General features: G+C 43.4%; 1 long non-coding RNA gene across 2 annotated transcripts; it reads left to right on the top strand.

Moving 5' to 3' along the window:
* Positions 1-1,080: 1,080 nt before the first annotated feature.
* On the top strand, positions 1,081-4,691 carry LOC138690008 (uncharacterized). Of its 2 annotated transcripts, XR_011328782.1 has the most exons (4): positions 1,081-1,620; positions 3,757-3,822; positions 3,946-4,077; positions 4,248-4,691. It is a non-coding gene; the product is annotated as an uncharacterized lncRNA (long non-coding RNA). The 2 variants fall into 2 exon arrangements; XR_011328781.1 differs by having other exon boundaries at positions 3,757-4,077.
* Positions 4,692-19,838: the final 15,147 nt, after the last annotated feature.

Here is a 19,838-nt window from a genome sequence, read left to right as displayed (position 1 = left end):
GGGTAACGGCGTGGGTAGCAAGGAGAAAGTTACTTCTGCAGCCTCTTCTCTCTGAATTTCCCTTACTCCGTTGTAGGGAGGTGTTTGCTCTGAAGGGCTTATTTTCACCAGGGCCAGTCAACATTTCCCGGTGAAAAGAAGTCGTGCTAGGAAATGCTGGTTTGGTAGCCTAACGCCGTGGCTTTGGCTAATTTTTGCCAGCTCTGACGCAGGCTCGCGCAGAAGGGTGTCTGCCCTTCCTGGTGGGGAAGGGGGGCAAGTACCTGTGGGCTTTCCTTGCGCCGCCTTAGTGATTTTGCCATTTTAGGCATATTTATATTGAAAAAGGCCAGAAAAAGAGGTCAATTCTGTGAAGAGCTGCTCGACCCAAAGCACTTTCTACTAGCTGGGGGTGCGGGGGAAGAAATCATATTGGGGGAAAGAAATTGGTCTCAATCTGGTTCAGACAGAAGCCAAAGAATTAATAAATAAAACCTTTCCTCCTCTTTGCAGGCTGCTGGGAGGCAGAGGACCACCTGCTTCGTGCGAGTTGGGAGAGCTGGAGTTGGCCATCGGCCACCCAGCAGGGACCTAGCCCTGTGGGGACACCAGAAGCCACGTGCCGGGCTCCTGAGGGTGGTCCCCAGGGCCACCTCTCCCCTTCCCTGGGGATCATCCCAGGTTCAGCCCCTCCATCTCACTGGTGTAGCGGTAGCCGCAAAGGCTCGGTGTGCCCCTACGGAGAGGGGAAAGGGCTGGTGGGAGAGGGAGCAGCCTCTGAGGGAGGTGGGCTGCGGGAGGCACGTGGCGTGGAGCGGGCAGAGCTAAGGACAAGGGTCTGCAAGCTCTTGGAGACAGTGCCTAAAGGGGGCACAGGGAAACCTCCCAAACCTGCTTCCACTCGGCCTCCCAAACCTCTCCTTAAGCTTCCCAGCCCCTGTGGAGGCACACACAGCCCCACGAGGAGCCCACGCTGCTTGGCCACGCAGTTTGTGTTTGCCACGTGGCTTGCCCATCCCTCCAGCCAGCTGTGCTGGTCCTGCCACGCTGGGGGTCCTCTTGTCCCTCCAGACCAGTTTCGCAGCTGGGCTAGGAGGGCAGCCGCCAGCAATGGGAGCGTGCCAGCCTCTCCTGCAGTTCTTTACGAGTTAATTCCTCCCTGTGCCCTAGACCCGGGGCCATGTTTTCGCTCGAGTGGAAGCTGTGTTTCCATATGTCCCTAGCTCCCATGGCTGGCACCTTGGCGTGGACATCTGCACCGCTCGGCATGCCCGTGCCCTTGCAAAGACTCACCTGAACTTGTGTTGGGCAACTTCTCCTGGTGCCCTGCGGTGCCTCCTGCACATACCACCGCCGCACGCGTGGCGGGGTCTGCGTGCCCCTAAACTGCCCTGAACGCAGCTCTGCCGGCTTATCTGCCCGGACGATATCTAGCATGTTATTGACATTTCTGGAATATAAGTAATAACTGACTGTAATCTGTTTCTTAGGATGTGCTGCCGCGGCGCGTGGTTGCGCGAGCCGGGTTTTTGTGTATTCAGGGTCATGTCTGCCCGCCTGAATGACAGAAATGAAGCATTTGCTGCTTTCTACTTCATTTAAACCTGTGGGAGCCGGTAGCGCTCATCCTCGTGCACCAAGGTATCCGCGTGTGCCGCTTGCCAATCGGGGACTTCTTCACCAAGTAATGTCTGAGCAAATCTCTTAATAACAGAGGGACTACACACAGATTATTGTGATCATAATTTGGCCGACATAGCTTTTATTACTAATGGTGATGGTGGAGATGGAAAACCCAGCTTGATTCTCAGATCCCTGCTGGAAAGTAATAAAATAAAGAGGAACAAAATCTGTGAGTGTATTTGCTAGCAAACCTTTGAAAAACACAAAAGTGGAACCCTGCCAATGTTATTGCTGGCAATTTTTCAGAGCAGAGCCTCACTCCGAGGTAGGATTAGAAGTGGAAGTGCATTTTGTGTCTCTGACATTAGTATCATGTTGTTGTGTACAAATGGAGGGTTTACTGTCATTTGACATCGTTGTTGGTTTCTGTTGTAATTATTGTGTGCTGCTCTTACACCTTCAGAGTATTTTTTAACATCTTCCATTAATAGAGTAATTAAAAAAAACCTTCAGACGTCGTTAAAAAAAGTGTCTGTTTTGCTAATGCGAAGAACCGACAAAAGAACGGCTTCAGTGGAAGTGCTCTTAGAAAAATGGAGCGGTGTTGTCGTTTTTCTTTGTTGAGAACATTGGTGAAGGGAGGCTGGCTTTTACGTAGTCTCTTTTGTTCTTCCCTGGGCAATGGCAGAACTCGCAGCTAAATTCTGGTGGCAGAAAATTCTCCTCTGGTGGTAGCTGAGAATGATATAATATCGTGTATAATCATAACAAACAAACAAACAAAATCCCTAACCCATAGCTTCGATTTTGAATACCAGAATGAGCCTTCAGTACTAAGAAATAAGCCTGCAGTACTAAGAATACAGAAAAAGCTATTAAATTTTTTTAAACCTAAAAAGAGCCACTTGATACAATCAGTAACAAATAAAAGAGGAATGTAAATGTAATTTTAAATTATTTATTTCACTCCCTCTCTTTTTTCATGTTAATATCTCCTTGGCTCCTAATTCAGAACCACACACTAATTATAAATGTAAGAAAACCTAACTTTTTTACCATGCTAATTAAACTGTATGTCACATAGACATTTGTGGAGAGTTTCCCATGCTTTCCAGTGTGAATGGAAGGAAAGAGCAGCGGTGCTCACTTTAAACTGGATTTTTTTCTAGTACCTTGCAAAAAGGCTTCATTGTATTTTGATTAATCCATGCTTGGTCCACCTCGGATGTTTCCATGGAAACAGAATTTTTTTCCTTGATGGCAACTGTTAGGCTCGGGAAGGCTCCTCACTGCACAAAACCACTCCAGCTTCTAAAGAACTACTTGCTGGAAATTTAATGTGCATAAACAAAACTCCCAAATTCCTCCTTAGTATTATTGTTGTCAATGCTAATAGAGAACTGTTTTCTTAATGAAACACAGTGGTGCCTTTTCACTCCACAAGAAAATAGAATAACAGTATTCTTTCCACTGCAAGAGAGCACTTTTCCTGGTCCAGAAAAAATTAGCCTGCAAACCTTCCAAATTAAATTTTAAGAGTTCTGATGTTTGAATATTATTTAGTTCTGGATCCAAATAATTAGGCTTAATGGCTGTTAAAATTTAATTAATCTTGTTTTGCAGATTGGTAATAATTTGAACAAATTATTCTTGCATGCCACAATTTGGGTTATGGAGTTTGGGGTTTTGGGACATTTGTTTTTGGGTCCCCCCCCCCCCCCCCCCCCAAAATTAAAAAATACTCTCTTAATGCATGCTACCATGATATTTGGAATAGGTTTTGAAAATCAACCAACAGAGGGAGCATTTGTGTGGTATTACTAATTTAACCAAGTGGTAGGAAACATGACCATCATTTCTCCCAGTATTTTTGGACAGCATATTTATTGTGTAAAATTATTGGAATTCTTGACCATTGATAAAAATAGAAAATGTTTTGGTTTGGAGTGGTTTAGTTTTAAAAAAATCCAATCTTAACTTTTGCTGACAGTGCAAGTAACTATTTTAAATTGATTGTCAGGTTTATTGTTTGGAAAACTAGAAGGTTTAGACCACAAGGTATTTATTATTTTGGTTAAAATGTAGTTATTGGTTAAAAATACATTGAGGAAAACAGTTTAAACACCTCTAATTTATATTTGCCTTCTATTACAGTGACATTTAGGAGTGCCACCCAGACTTCAAGATCCCATCATACAAGAGTCCATAAAAATACAGAATGTAAATATTTTTATTACAAAAATGCCCTGACACAAGCGGTTGTATAAGTCAGGGCAGAAGAGAAAAAAAAACCCTATTGATTTGTTCATAATTTTTTTGTTTCATCTTTGTTCATCATGGCAGGGAATCTGCCAAATGGAAGAAGGAAAATCACTTTGAGAGCAAAACACAGTTTCAAACTTACTCCAAGGACATACTGAAAACAGAAATTCTATTTCAAGCTAGAGAAAAAAGCAGAAGCTTCATTATTTCTTGGTACGTCTTTTATGTGTTCACTATTAGAATCTGTTTAATAATAATAATAATAATAATAAAAATTTTTTTTTTGCACCCCGTGCTCTACCCTAATCTTTCCTCTTAAGCTTTTGGGGCACTGTTCCTTTTAGCTACTATAACTGCACTCTATAATGCTTCTCTGTTGTCAGCACAAGGTGTGAAGGGACTGCTGCGCTTCGAAATGTCTCAGCAGATTGGAGTCAGGTACCCGACTGAATGACGTGGGAAGCTGTGCAGCACTTTAGAACAGGACAGAAAAGTGAAATAACTGGGGACACCAGGGCCTGGCTGCAACTACACGAGTGAAACTTGAAGAGGAATCTTGCCTGGGAAGTGTGATGATGCCCAAAGTGGTGATGGAGTCAGGATCTGGTGGTGACGTACCACAAGCTTGACTTTGGAGATCCGTGCTGCCCAAAGCCCAGGGTTTCTTTGAAGAGAATATTTCTCCTTTGTAGGTGCTTTGATGAGCACTCATTTTGAACCTCATGAGAATCCTGTGGTAGATACTTGGAATTAGTAAGACTGCCTAGTTAATAGGATCTTTTTTTCTTTATGTTGCTTTCCCTGCTGATTAAATTGGGATGTAGCTATTTGTTTTGTCATTTGCCCTACCCCCTAGAATGAGTGACACCAGGAACCTGCGGTGTCTCAGGCTCCCGGGGACAGGAAGACACAGAATGATATTAATGGCATTAACACCGCCTTAAAATTAAGTGGGGAGTGGTACAGTCTGCAGCACTGCCATGCATGGCAGAGGGAGAACCCTATTTATACACCAGCAGGCTATTCTGGGTGTGCTAACGCTGGGAGTGAGCAGCTGTGAGAAAAACAGAGCATAAGTGATAGTACACTCTGAAATGGAAATCATAGCAGAGTGCCATATGTGTTGACTAAGTAGTACCGCCAGCGCCCTCGTTTCAGTGCTCTGAAGAGGTAGCTTCCAACTTGCTTGATGGATTTTCACAAAATTGCTATGCCACACAGCAATCTCCAGAAGTCTCTGGAAATGCAGCCGTTCTGACCCATACACGGCACATGGGACAACACCGGTCAGCAAAATTCAGTCTTGAACGCTGCTGGAAGGCCAGGCAAGACCCGAAATATTTGCCTTCCTCACTGCAGACCTCATTAACAAGTGTGCATACTATCCCCTGGGAATGCAGTTTCCTAATCATGAGGTTCTTATGTGAGCACCATGCAGATGGACTCATGCTTGCAGGACTCACACACTGCAATGTTTGCCTTCACCTCTTAAAGCTTTAAAACAAATAGGAGAACAGAACATGTATTCCCTTGACAAGGCTGCTTTTCCACACAGTTTGGTTATTTATTTTCCTACCGTGACACTGGTTATTACCAATAGTTTCCTTTCAGATTTGTTCACGGGGTCTTTAAAGATTTGAGAAGCTCCTGTGAGTCCGCATCTGCCTGTGCGATGGAGTAACTCCTGCCGAGCCGTGGACACAGCAGTAATGCTGCTGCAGCACGGATATGTAGCCGAGAGCAAGCCAGGACTTGTGTTAGTGGGGACCTGGGGTGGACTTACTAAAATTTTTGAGTGAAGCAGGCTCTATTTATGCTTGTAAATAGAAGCCAGACTATGAAAAGGAATTAGGGCTCTGTTACAGCCTCATCTCTCAAACTGCTCTGCACTTAACATGGCGAAGCCTTGAAAATCCAGTGTTTCTTGAATACTCCGGCTCTATCGCAGGCGCTAAGCCCTTCTCGGCGTGGCAGCTCCGGGCGCTGGCTCGGAGGCTCTTACCGCAGTCCAGGATGCAGGTGAGGCCGTGCATCCATCCCGGCACGACCTGGAGAGCTGGCGGTAGATGCCGCAGCCCCGTGGCAGCCGTGGCCCCGATCCTGCTTCCTTCCTCCTTCCTCCCCCCTGCAAATCCCGGCAGAAATCGCTCCTCAGACCGGGCATTGCTCCCACGGCATCTGAGGGCTCCATCCTTTCTGCACATGCGTTGCTTTGCCAGTGTGCCTGGTGGTGTCTCAAAAATGCCACCACGCTTTCTGTTATTTCCCTGCCCAAAAAGCCTGGGAGCATGTGGACATACCCACTACCTCCGTGCTCAGGACCCTGGAGTGACCTAGGCCAGAAGGTATTTGACAGCTTTAGTATTCCCCACCTGCCATCTTCATTAATTTTCATTTTCTAGCTCAGGTTCACGTACTTGTGCATGACAGCAAATTGTGCATCTAATATCAGAGGTTTTTCCAGTAACTCTAGTGTTTAATTAACCCTGGCAGTTTTGCTGTTCATTAGCTTCTCAAAAAAAACGGGCATTTGTCTTGTGAGGAACACCAGGTGGATGCCAGGGGAACTCATCCTGCCAATTTATTCTTCTGGATTGTTTGAAAGAAAAATCAAACAATTTTGTGGTTTGGTTGCAGAATAAGGTGTGGGTCAGAAGCAACTAAGTCCGATTTTCAAAACTTAGATGTCTAAAAATGTCTAACTCTGTGTCTCAGTGAAAATCCCTGGGAATCAGGTACATAGTCAAATTTCTAACAAATACGAGGATTTAATGGTGCTGTGAGCAATCCAAGAGATCTCCAATTCTGTAATCAGTTTAGGCATCCAAATCCCACTGATAGTCAAGGTAGTGTGTCTTACCATGGCTGTTTAAAGGTCATTCTTAAAGGTTAATCACGAGGGGTTTCTCACTGGTGCTGATGAATAGGAGTAATTGGCCGTCATGATGCAGCAGCAGCTGTGCGCAGGAGGAGAAGACGATCAGTGGGAAGGTGCCCTGGATGAAGTTAAGCACAGAGTTTGGGGTCACAATTTTGGAGACAGCCACTGCTTTCATCGTAATTGGCTTCTTATTTGGGATTGTCATCTTCCAGCTGGTAAACTCACAGATCGTGGAAATCCAGGGTGAAAACTAGGACACTGAAACCAGCTTCTGAGCAAGATTCCTCTCATGACTCAGATTCCTCTCATCTCGCTGTGGGCGAAGAGCATTGATGCAAGAACAGCGGTTCCCATGAAGAACCACAGTTCAGAGAACAAAATTATAGGCACATGCACATAGTTGTGTGGTTAATTGTGGACACGCAAAGTGTGTTTTGAAAATGTTGCATAACGTAATTACCAGCTTCTGTGTTGCAAACTCCTCAGGGAAATTGAATGTACATGTTAGCCTTTTGGCCATTGTATATAAAGTTCTGTTCAGGAAAAAATAGGTTGGCCGATAATTTGACCTACGTTCACAGTTTGTTTATGGGTCATCAAATTAGTCAGAACTGTATTTGCTGAACTTTAAAGCATAGTTATTTTAGGGCTCATAATGGGATTTGCAGGTTCAGACTGAAGGAAACAAGCTCCCTGATTTTTTTTTTTTTTTGACACTGGTGAAATAGTCTATCCTTGCACCTTCAAAAGCAGGTAATGCTTTTGCATGCCTCCAACTCAACCCTAAGGAGTCATTAATTTTTCTAAGCATCCATCCTTTGAATATTGGTTGCTTACAAGTGCTGTGAGCTGATTATCCAAAATGGCTTCAAATCAGAATAGCTGAGGCCAGAAGCGACCTCTGGAATCATCATTCTTCAAAAGCTGTTGCCATGCCAGGGGAAGGGAAATAACTAGAGACCTCTTGGTGATGATGCTTGAAAACACAGTGTGTATGAAGAAAAGAGAAATTACAACCTAAAAAAAAAGAAAAAAAAAAGAAAAAAAAAGGAAATTCTAAACACAAATTACCAAGTGGTCTTTGATCTGTCTCCTTCCAAGCTTTCTTAAGAGTTGTCCTATTTGATGTTCAGACTTTTTGACCTTGTTTTGCCAAGTGGGTTTATGCATAAGTTCAGACACCTGGGAAGGCTACAAAAGTTCATAGGTCCAGACCTGATACTGAAATTCACGGCCTGTAAAGGAATACTCTCTAAGACTCATTTTGGAGTTTTAGAAAGCAGGCATTCTTTATTGCAGCGCTGGATGCACAGCGAATAATTCCACCTAGCGTGCATGCCACAATTTCAGCACAAACAGGTTACATAGAGTGACTAATTACATATTAGTTAGATTAGTATACATATACATAAAATTTACTACAACTGATTATCATAGCACTGCCTACATCTGGTCATGCGCAATGGTTCTTCATTTGAATCAAAGGGCTGCTTTTGCGACCACCGACCCATTTGAAATTCTGTTGGCTGACCTTGAAGTCTTTGTTCTTCATCCTTATTCTTTGATCTTGGAGCTTAACATGGTTTCCGTCACATATGGTCAGCTTCAATATTATTCTTACCTAATGTACAGGAACATCCAGTCATAAGAGCAAAGAACTGTAAAACTTATGAGTAACTACCTCTACTAGTTAATTGCTTGGCTACACTTTTGTCTATTGTTTCAATCACAGTATTAGTATAAGATTTCTAATTATTTACTAAATGTCACTTTTACAGTCATCTAGCAGCAAACCAGTTTCTATGGCTGGTGCAAAATATTAAAACCATAAAAATATTTAGGCAGAATGTATGGACATATGCTGTCAGACCCTTGTTGCATATCCCTTAGCCATCTTACACTCAGTTACTTCTGCAGAATTGCTCATGCATTATGAGCCATGACTGCGTGCTTATGGTCCTTCATAACCTCAAGAACAACCTTTGGAAATGCCTAATGGGCACTAATGGGGCACTAATGGGCCTTAACGACCCTGATGAGCCAGCCCCACCTGGGGCCTCTAACCACACCGTGACCTGGAGGCCATTTCAGCTCAGCCTGGGGCTGCTAGTCCCTTCCTGAGCTCTGCTGTGGGGTGGGGGTCTTCAGTCCCCTCTCCTACGTGGCTCTTTGTCCTGGCTCATCCCTTGCTGAGCTGTAGACTGTCAATGGACACCGTTACCAGCCCTTCATGTTCAGCGTTGTAGATTTGTGTCCCTGGGTGAGGGACCTGGATGATCTTCGGCTCCTGCTTAATCTCCTTTGTGGGGCAGGTGGCTCTCTGGTGGTAAAAGAGGCTGATTCCCAATCCAGTTTCCTCCAGGATGGTGATATGGCTGTTGTTACCTGCTCTTACTTAGAGTGCAGGTCAGCAACTACTTTTATACCCTGCACCTGAAATTTTTTTAAGGCAATATTGACTGCTTCTAACCTCCAACCTATATTGTACTTATGTTCATTTTTGTTTATCATAATTTGTGTGTTTTACCATATTTTGTGTTTCAGTGGCATTTGCTGCTTCCTTTGTTGACAAGAAAATTTTCATCCAGTTGTGCCTAAATAAATTTTCTTGGATGTCAAGTTGGTTAGCTCTGTACCACCTGAAATACCTTAAATAGAGGTTCTTAATTCATTTTAAGTAAAGTTTATTTGCTGTTTTGCAGCCCTAAAACTTCAGAGTTCAAAACCAAATTCTATGCTTAACTTTAGTTTCAAAAATCTTCTGTAATTAGAAGTTTTAACTCAAATTCCACGTTTTATTTTGGTTCTCATTTAGCTGGAAAATGTAACTGAGTGCCTATAATGTGAGTCTTTGATGCCAAGATAGTCACAAGCCCCATGAAAGTTAATAGTCTTTCATGCCAAACATTCCTGTTTACACTTAACAAAAAAAGTAACAATCACTTTTTTTTATAGAAAGCAGCAACAAATAAAGGAGGGATTGCCGGAGGCTCTTGGCAGGACGAAGCAAAGCTACGTGGCCTACATAACTTCCTTGACTGAAGGCACAACGCTTAGGATGATGGTTTTGCAGGCTCGAGGTATGTCCACACAGTATTCTGCAAACCTGGGCTTGTTTGCACTCCCTGCCAGCTGGCCAGGAGGGAGCCAGGCCTGGTGTGAAGTCGCTGTAGCCTGTTGGATGTGGTATGTGCTGGAGATGCTAAGCTCTGTCTCTTCGCTGAGTTCGTACGTGGCCTGGGGGCCACACGCTGGCGTGGTACTGGTTTGGAGAAGGCTTGGAGCAGCCCCAGGGGAGCAGAAGCACGCCTGCTGGCGGTGTCCCTCTTGGGGCTTGACTGCTGAACCTAAAGGCTCTTTTTGCGTCGTGTTTTGTTTCGGTGGGTACGTGAGATAAAGAAAAGCTTTCTCTGTGTTGGGCGAAACCAATCAGCTCTACGGAGATCTGCTGAAAAAGGCCTTCCCGACAGAAGTTGTGCGTCCGCTTCATGGTTGTTCCCCCACGTCTCGCGGGGCTGTTGTGTCTGAGCGCTTCCAGCCCACGTAGGGTACGTGTTTCACAGCTGTCCTAAGAACTCGAGCTGACTTGTAGGCCATCTTTTGTGAACGTCTTAGCCTTGGCCTGCAACGTACTTAGTGACCCTCCAGATGATGTGTGTGGTAGGTCTTGTGTTGGTGTTGTGAGGGAAAGGGGAGTGCTGAGGGTTGAAGGGGCACTCTCATGGGTGGTGAGAGAAGAGCGTGCCCAAAAGCTGGTGTAGGATGCTGCAGCCTGCTTACAGCTAGGTCTTGAGAGAGACTGCGTTATACTCAAGGACTGTGCAAAACATTCAGCTGCTAACATTGAAAAAAAGTGTGATTGCATGTGAACTGTGGTTTTTCAAGGGCATATAATTTTCCCCCGCCTTTGTGGCTCATCACAGGTTTGGCAAGAGGCAGACTTCCCAGCTGAAGGCTATTTTCCAGTCTAAGTTTCGGTATCTTCTCCAAGGCCTGGGAGCCCTAGGACAATTCACATTAAAAGGTCACTACAGTTTTGTTCAATATGAATTTATCTTTATGGCCTTGCTCTCTGGAATTGCTGAAATTATAGCTGAAACAGGAAAAAAGCATGGCAAAATCTCTCCAAATCTCTGACCCTTATATCCAGTATCTACCATACTTGCCCATAGGTGACATGAAGTGGTTTCTTTTCTTGCACAAAGAGAGTCCTTTGTTCATGAAGCAGTTTCCTTAAGAGCTGAAAGTGCTGGGTCTTTTTTCAAGTAAAAAAATTTCCTTGTGTTTCTCATATTAGCTATATACTCTTACTGGCATGGAGAGAACATCACTGAGGTATTAAAACTGTGACCAGAGCCTGGGCATGGTCTGGCTGGCACTGAGCTTGGCAGAAGCAGCACCAGCACAAGCAGCCCTGTTGCTCCACCTGTGTTCTGCCCCTGGTCCCTTCGGGCACCCTGGCCGGTGCAGGGCATGGGGTGGAAGAAAAGCACCAGTGCTGCTGAGGAACAGTATGTGCAGGGGGAATGAGCGTGTTGGGAACTGCCGGAGCTGATATTGCCACCGAAAAGGAAATTAATGGCCAATCTACAGCCTTAACCCACTGCATGCAAAGGGGGCTTAGCTTTGGTGCAGTGGTCAGAACCATTTATGTTACAGCATCGAAATGCTCTTTCTCCTGTTAACACAAAGACATACAGAAATGCTCCCACTGCTGAAGCTGGGTGAATTATTATGCTGACTGATGAAGGGGTTTGTACTCAAATTCCAGTGGTAAGTCACTAGGAAAATGAGTTTAGTTTTGTCCTAGGCCTATTTATTTCCACCACACTTGGACTGAATCACTGTTGGGGACATTAAGAATATTTGTGTTCTATAAAATGGCACAAGGGTTAGATTTATGAAGGTATAATACACTGGTTTGAGGCTTTCAGTGACTCACATGCCTTATGACTGTCTTCTACATAAAACATTAATAAGATAAAATCTGTGTAATTCACTTCTCACATCTTACCAATAGTGTGAAACCAGAGTCATCCAAAATGCAGAATATTTGTTATGGGGTGCAAAATTCCCACTTTGTCCTGTGATTTAGATCTCAGTTCATTCTAACTATAATTATTATCCATCACTAAGTTATTGCTTGTTAATGATGTGTTTGTTTCTTTGATTTAAGGGTTTAATGTCAATATATGTTCCAGTCAGTTTATCTCGGACTTCTTAATCACCATAACAGCCACCACAATGTCTGGTCAAGTAAATCCCATTTTGAGCTTTTTCTCCCTGAGGGAATGCATTTTCAATTAAATTGTGCTTTTAAAATGTTGGAGTATATTAATGTGGCTTATCATTCTCCCCAGCACAAAATAGCTTCCAGCTGCCCTCAGATAACCAGTTCAGCATCTCTTCTTCCTTCAGCCTAAAGCAGGGTTCTCAACACCAGTTTGTTCCTGATAATGTCACTGGACATGAGGCTAAAGGCAGGGAAGTTGGGTATTTGTCAGTGTAGTGTGCAAGTCTCCCAAAACAAAGATTCTGCGACTTGAAAGCAGCTCTCCTGCTAATTTTATCATCTCCCTGTGCCTCCCAAATTCAGATCTGTACTGGCACCGCAGGGCTGACCCTCTGAAAAATGTCACAGTTATCTGCTTTTACACTCGAGCTTGTCTACAGGCAAAAATATTGCTGCTTGAAATCTCCTGCTATCCAGCAATGTGTGTACATGGTTAGTGTCTTCTATTCTTGCATAACTTTAAAGGGCATCAACTGGAAATCTTTTTTCTTTTCTTTTTTTTTTTCCCCCTTCACATTAAGCAGAGGGCTACTGCTCTGCTGGGGAAGGTGCTTGGTGGCACTTCTGGGTTCCTTATCGAGCACTTGTAGCAATGCAGGGCTGGTCTCCATGCCCAGCATGGGGTGTAGTCTGGGTAGTTGGCAGCTTCACAAGTGGGACCAGGACACAGAGAAGGGGCGGGTTTGTAGGCATATCTAAAGCTAATTTAACTTGAAACCTGCTTGGGTATTTGTAGCAAGTTCAGCACAATCTGTAACTCTTACCAAAGGAGACACATTAATATCTGGGATACTAGTGATGGTGTCCCCAATTTCTGTGGTTAGATTGCTTTCAGTGCCTGAGCTTGCTAGGGTAAAAGTAACTTGGACAAGTCAAATTGAAGTGCAGACAGGGCCATTGAGATCTAGTTTCTTATGTTATATGGTAAAAATTATTTTCCATAATTAATTTGTGAAATTTGCTTTAAACATGCTTGTTCCTGGGTTAGCTGTGTGCTCTAGAGTACCTCTGCTTCAGTTGGTTGATGGAAAAAGGCGGTGTATGTTAAACTGTTACCAGCCACGTTTTATCTATAGGTCTGCTCAGTCTAGGTATAAGGTTGAAGAGGAAGGTGAAGAAGGCACATGTTCCTTACAACGGGGTATCTGGACCTCAAGTTCCTACCAGAAATAGCCAACATTTGACAATCCATCAATCAAGTTGTATGTGCATTTAATACGTAGCAGAGCACTGGGTTATTTACTTCTTGCTATTTTTTTTTTTCCTGCTTTATATAGCAATCATCTTTGCAAGAGTTATCAGTGGATGGTGTGGCAGGTGTGAAGGGGTGCAGCCTTGCAGCCCCTGCTTGGAGGCTGCTTTTTGTGGGGCCAGAGTCTTCTGTACTTTGGCAGAGGGGCAAGAATACCTCTAGTTGCTATTTCCAGGCAGCAAGCTCTTTTCCCGGTGCAGTTTTCCACATCATGTGCCAGTGGGTCAGTTATTCAGTGAGCATTAATCTCTAAATATGAATATAGGAGGCCTCTCTCTCTGCTATTTTCACTCATCTTCATGAAAAAGCAAAAAATAAAATAGTAGGTGCTGTGCAGGAAAGAACATCTTCCACTTTCCTGTCCTGTCTCCTCAGCACTCGCCACGTCCAGTGTCCTGTCCTCTCCAGATCCTATCCTGTCTCTGCAAAGTTATCTGCACTACAGCTCCTCACTCCTTCCCTGCCATGTTCAATTTTTATTCTTATGACAACCTAAACTTTATTTCAGCTGACTTGGGCTAGGTACCTTTGGTGGGAAGTTAAACTTTTAAAAAAAAAATGTAAAATTATCACTCTCCGTTTGACAAAGGCTCAATAAATAACGTCAGTTTTCCTCTGCCTCCAGCTCAAATAATTCAGCCTTCATTTACCACCCTCACCCAATAAAATACCGTGGGGGCTTGAGTTATCCTGGGTGTCTTCCCCCCAAAAGCCACACAGAGGATCGTGTGTCTGTGAAGCACCCAGGTGGTTTGGAGCACCGTTCATAAATGGCATCTCCAGCAACAGCCCAGGAACAACCTGCTTCCCTGGGGTCATTCAGGGCTGTTCTCCCCGCTCTTCCCCAAAATTTTACAATGCACCCTACTTCAGACTAGACTTTGAGGTTGCAGCTATCATGGTTTATGTCTGCACAGCTACAGTGCAGTGCTTTCCTGCCGTGTCCTTATGTGTCCCCTCTTCCTTCACCTGCTGCCATTGGCACCTACATGATACTCCTCCCTGCAACGGTTACTGCTCCTTCCAAATGGCTGTTTAAAAAAAAAAAAGGAAAACCAACCACCTTTCAGCAAATATATATTGCAGGTAATAGAAGGATTAAAGCCCCTTGGGCTCTATCCAGCTGGTGCTTGCCTACAGCTCAGCCCATTTGTCAGGGTCAGTATGTCTACCAGACAATCTTCCGAACAGATAATGTGTTTTAGTCAATGAACCAAGTGCCAGAAACTTTAGCAGATGACACAACCTGAAATGGCAAATTCTGATTAAGCTTTCTGGAGATGTCTAAGTCCGTGGACTCAATTTAGGTATGAGAACCCTTGCTGAGTACTGCCTTGTGTGTGATAATCACAATCTCGATGATGACACTTCCCAGTTGATAAAAGTGGGATTTTTGATTGGGTTTTTGTTGGTTTTTTTTTGTTTAGGTTTGGTTTGTTGGGTTTTTTTTGTTCTTCTTGTCTTGGTTTGAGAGTTTTTAGGTTGGTTGGTTTGTTTGTTTTTTGGAGGGGGGTTGGGGGATTTTTTTTTTCATTACACCTTAAATATTGCTTTTTATTGATCATAAGTAGACCAATTCTTTAAAATAAAAAAGGTGCTAACAACATTATATTCATTGTTAGAATTGCACAGGGGCAGCTCTTACCATATGGATAGTGGGGTCTGTGCTCACTAGACCTGTAGAAGTCTGACTAAAATCTGTCTGAATCTTTTGTTGTTCTTGCACTAAATGTGAATGTTGCATGCGCTAGCAGCAAGCCTGGTATTACACCAGAAATGGAAGTACTTTGTGGCTATGCAATAGCAAACTGCATTTACATATGAGGGGGATACACGCTAACCAAAAAGCATGACAGCCACTACTGGAATTTTATTACAATCAGTAATAATTTCTTTCTTGCTTTTATAACATATTGTGCTATAAGGCACATGCAGAGCATTAGATGTGTATCTGAAATAGTATCTCAGTTCTCTTTTTCTCTTCCTCCAAGTCTTCATTACCCACCATGAATTTTTTATCACTGACCTGTAGGAGAGGGTTCTACTTCTCCACAGTTCTATAGATAGAAGTCAGTTATTAATTTATATGTATTTGTTGATCTGGCAGGAATGGACACAGTTATATTTCACAATTATCAGGGCTGCTGTGGTTGGTGATGGTCAAGTCATCTGCCAGTTGTCCAAGTTCCCTTTGGCATTGCTTTCCAGCTGTGTCCCTAGTACACTGAATTCACATTTCAGGTTCAGCTCTAAATTCTTGTTTGGTATTTTGCAGAAGCTCAGACTGGATTAAAAAGTTTCTATGGCAGCTAATAGCTGAGCTCTTGAAGAGCTGATAATGGCATTCATTGCCCTCAATTTTTCTTTTAAAGGAATCCAAGATGGAATCTGAATTCCTGAGGTTTCTGAAAAATATGATAAAAGCTCCCTTGTTTGTCCAGCTTGGGAAAGATTTGCTGCAAATTTCACTCCCTTTGCTGAAGCTTCACAGCCTCCAGCTATTCTTTACCTGTAGAAGTTTTAGTAGCATTGCAGACCAAAACCCTGAACAAGCCAATTGCTGTTCTGCAGAAATCAATTCCAAGGTAACCAGTTACTTTGTCACCCTCGCTTGCTGCAGTTGCTGGTATAACTATGGTGAAGCCTGTGGCGATCTGATGCTAGACAAGTGTACTGGCCAACCCTGCTTATGTGTGACTGGCCCCTTTTTTCCTCTTATCCCCTTATCATACGAAGCATGTTTTTCTCCAGACCATCTTGCTCCCTCCGTTCTGCCACCTACAGTTCCTCTGTTCAACATCCCACAGTAAGTCCTGTGCAATCCCCAAATGCTCTTCCCCTGTGTCCCATAATGAGTCTCACACTCCTGTACGAGGTCCCTGTCTGGTGCAGGGTGTCCTCCTGGCCCCTGGGGCTGAGGCTCCCTTGGAGCATCCCTGGGAGGGCCCAGGGCTGGGGGTCCTCTCTCTGTTATCAGGTTATTGAGGTTCCTCTGTGCTCCTTCGCGTTCATGGAAATGAGCCTTTTATCGCATAGCCTAACACAGTTCAAAGGCTTCGTTAATGGTTGTGACTGGCTGGGATTCATCGTTGGAGGCACTGAGTTGTGCAGTGACTTCATACTGATTTCTATGTTCCTGATGACAACAGTCTCTGGATTCACTGTAACCGTATTTTTCTGCTGTAAACCAATTTTAGTGTATTTGAGAAGCTCAGTTTCCTTGACCGGGTGTTTGGTCAAAGCAGAGGGATTTGCCTGTGGTACTGCAAATGTTGTTACCTAATGTAGTCTTAGTCTTGGTTTGCTGTCATAAATGGTTATCTGTGGGTAATGAAAAAGATGTGCTGAAAAATAACATACACATATGGGTAAATTCTGGGTTTGTCTGTTAAAAATTTTAACTCTTGAACAATGAATCTTCCCTTTCTGTTGCTTGGGGTTTGTGGTTGAAGTGCTGCACCTTCCACTTACATAATTAGCAAACATAACAGAAAAGTTCAGCAGTAATTAGGTAAGTAAAGGAGCAGTTGTTCAGTAAGGGTTGCAAATAAAGCCAGACTAGACACTTTGCTTGATTTCACACCCTGCTCCGCCCGCTCCACCCCATCCTGTCTCTCAGCTTCATGAAGAAGCAGTCTGCAGGAGAAGTTTCCATCATGAGAGAATGGGTCAGCCATCTGGTAGAGCCACAGCCACTTTACTGGCAAAACCAGAGGTTTGGATGTCAGTCGCCTTCACGGCAACATTTTGTACCATCCCTCTGCATGTGGCATCTTTCACTTACCCAGCATTTCATGAGCCTTTTGGATTTTTTTTTTTTATTTTTTTTTGTACTTGTGTTTCTTCCAGCAAAAGATATATTCTGCCTCATAAGGTAACAGCATTAGCACACTTGGAGCCTGGTGACTTCTTAGACATTTCTCTCTTGTCCTTTGTCAGGGTCATTGCTGTCCTCTTCTTTCAAAACAGTGGCATCAAAAGTGGTTTTTTTTGCATATGCTGCAGTTTCTGATGGTATTGATCTGTCACACTTTGTCCTTATTCAGATTTTGGCAACAACCAGTGCTCAACGGAGATTACTGATCTGAGCTTGTAGATGGAGAATATTCCTTCAATTTATGTCCTTGGGTGACACTAGACTGGCACCAGGTTTTTCTGAAGAGATGTGAATCATGCTGCCTTCATTATTGTTTGGAAAGGTGTTAACCTGCTCGTTCCTCCCTCCATAGCTTCATAGCTATCACTTACGCTACAAGTTTTGCAATGAGTCTGTACAATATTCTGAAATAATTGGCTTTGCTCAGATCAGTGAAGTGCTAGCAGGTATGCAAGCCAAACTGATATTGTGACGTTTGTTTTTCATTTCGGTGACCATCTGAGAAAAGCAGCCCTACTGAATCATACCAATAAATGTCTCTGCCTTAATTGCTGCACTTTAGCAGATGCTACTGTGGACTAAATGCCAAATTATCCTAGGTGCTGTGTGAAGTATGAAAATTTTTCTGGTGTTTTCTATTTTCTACCTTTCAAAACTTTTAGCAGTAGGCATGAGAAGCTTGACTGAGGCTTTTTCCTTCTTGGGAAATCAATAATGTTCAGAATTAGAACACAAAATGACTGGAGTGGGTAATATCTCAGAAAAGGTTTCTACAGGATCTGTAACTTGCCATAATTAATTGCTTTCATTTAATAATTATTAGCTATCTTTTGCAGTCTTTTTGAAAAGCCTGAGGAAGACTCTTCTTTGTGTTACATTTATTAATAATTTCAGTTGTCTAGGCTCAGGTTTGAAAAGCCTATGAAAATGCTTTCTTAACAGACTAAATAAGACTTCAGTTGGCCTTCTTAGTAAGCTCACTACGCCCGAAAATCTCTCTTTTCATTTAAGCTGTTTCCCACACAGCTCAGTTTCTGATAATCCAAGACAAATGGTACAGAATATACAGGAAATAAATCATAAAAAAAGCTGCAAGAGCACTTGAATTTGATACAGAAAAAGCATTTTACGGTGTAGGATGGGTTGCCACGCCACATCCCACAGACACCTTTAACACTTCTAGGTTTGAAATCTGAGTATCTACAATCTGTAGCAATCCTGCAGTGGAAACACAGATGTCCCTAAGGTAATAAAGCAGAAACACTTGTTATTGATTACCGCGATCCTGCACTTTACAACTTCTAGCTACTGAAAAAAGTAGCTTCTGCAATTACTTCCACTAGAAAAATAAACCAGAAGAGTGAAGCCTTTTGATGAAGATGTATTTGCCTTTTCTTTATTTATGAGAAAATAATGAATAGTGCAGCATATCTTCATGCTGGAGAATGCAAAGTCAGTAAGACAGCCCTCCTCCCCGACGCTGTTACACTGACATTCATCCTGTAATTCTGGTAGGGCAGATGTCTTTGGCAGTGACCAGAAATAACTTTGATACTGCGAAGGCAAAGCTGCTAGTGGAGATGGTGGTTGGCCTGTTTCTCCCTTTCATTGACACTTTGCTCTCCTGCATTATATCCTGTGTCAAAGTCAGCTCTTTGCTGACTGAGAGAGGCAAGGACGCTCAGCATAGAATTAATAAGGGAATTTATTTTCTCATATTAGCCGTGTGCAAAGCGGTGCCCCAGCCCAACGCGTGAAGGACTCCGATAAGGGCGTGAGGCGCATGACTGATCAGCGGCATGTGATCAGGCGCTGAGGCCGTGGTTATATACGCTTGGCCTCCTTAGGCAAATCTCCTATTGTTTTATTGTTGGTATGGGGTGTTCTCAGCTGGTGAGAACCTGTTTAGGTTGGATCTTCAGGTCATGTTGACCCCGAGGTTATAAATTCATAGTCCCAGGCAGCATTCATTCTTCTAAGCAAGTCGTATTGCAGTTAGTGCCTTGACTTTCATATGTGACTGAAGTCTAATGCAATTCTTGCTCTTTAGCCCCTAAATAGGCATTTCTAATATGTTGCACTGCATTAATTGCTAACATCTGTCTATACTGTGGAGTAACTGCACCGCTGCTCTTGTTTTCCACTGTGAATCATGCTCAAAGCATCTGCCTTTGGAGACAGTCAGTAGAGGGCCTCCTGTCATGCAGAGACATGTCTTGGCAGAGTCAAGAATCTGATGTCTTAATTTTTGCTCAATTTTTTTTTTTTTTTTTAAATAAAGGTCATCGAGGGAAGCTGCCAACAAGGAAAGAAAAGAAAAACTGAAAGAAATCATTTATTTCCACAAGGCTTTAAGCTGCTCTGTGAGCATGCAGAGGTTAGCCATGACTGCTGGCAACTCAACCCCAACCTTTCCTGAGGGTCATCATTGTTGTTTGTAGTACCTCATGTGAGACCTCCATCTTAGTCCAGATTTTCAGACTTCTGGCACCTGTAGTCCCAAGAAGGTGAAAATGGGCTAGTAAAATTTGGGAGAGGTGTGAATCTCTTCAGTGGGTAGGCCTCTACAGGCAGAGATATCAAAATGAGTCAGTAGAGTGCTAAAATTAGCCAATGATCATATCTGAAGATCTTGAAAAGTAGGTCACAATGCTCGCCTACAAAAATGACG

Source organism: Haliaeetus albicilla, chromosome 19 (assembly GCF_947461875.1).
Source record: "Haliaeetus albicilla chromosome 19, bHalAlb1.1, whole genome shotgun sequence".
NCBI lineage: Eukaryota > Metazoa > Chordata > Aves > Accipitriformes > Accipitridae > Haliaeetus > Haliaeetus albicilla.
This window is presented reverse-complemented; position numbering and strand designations above follow the sequence as displayed.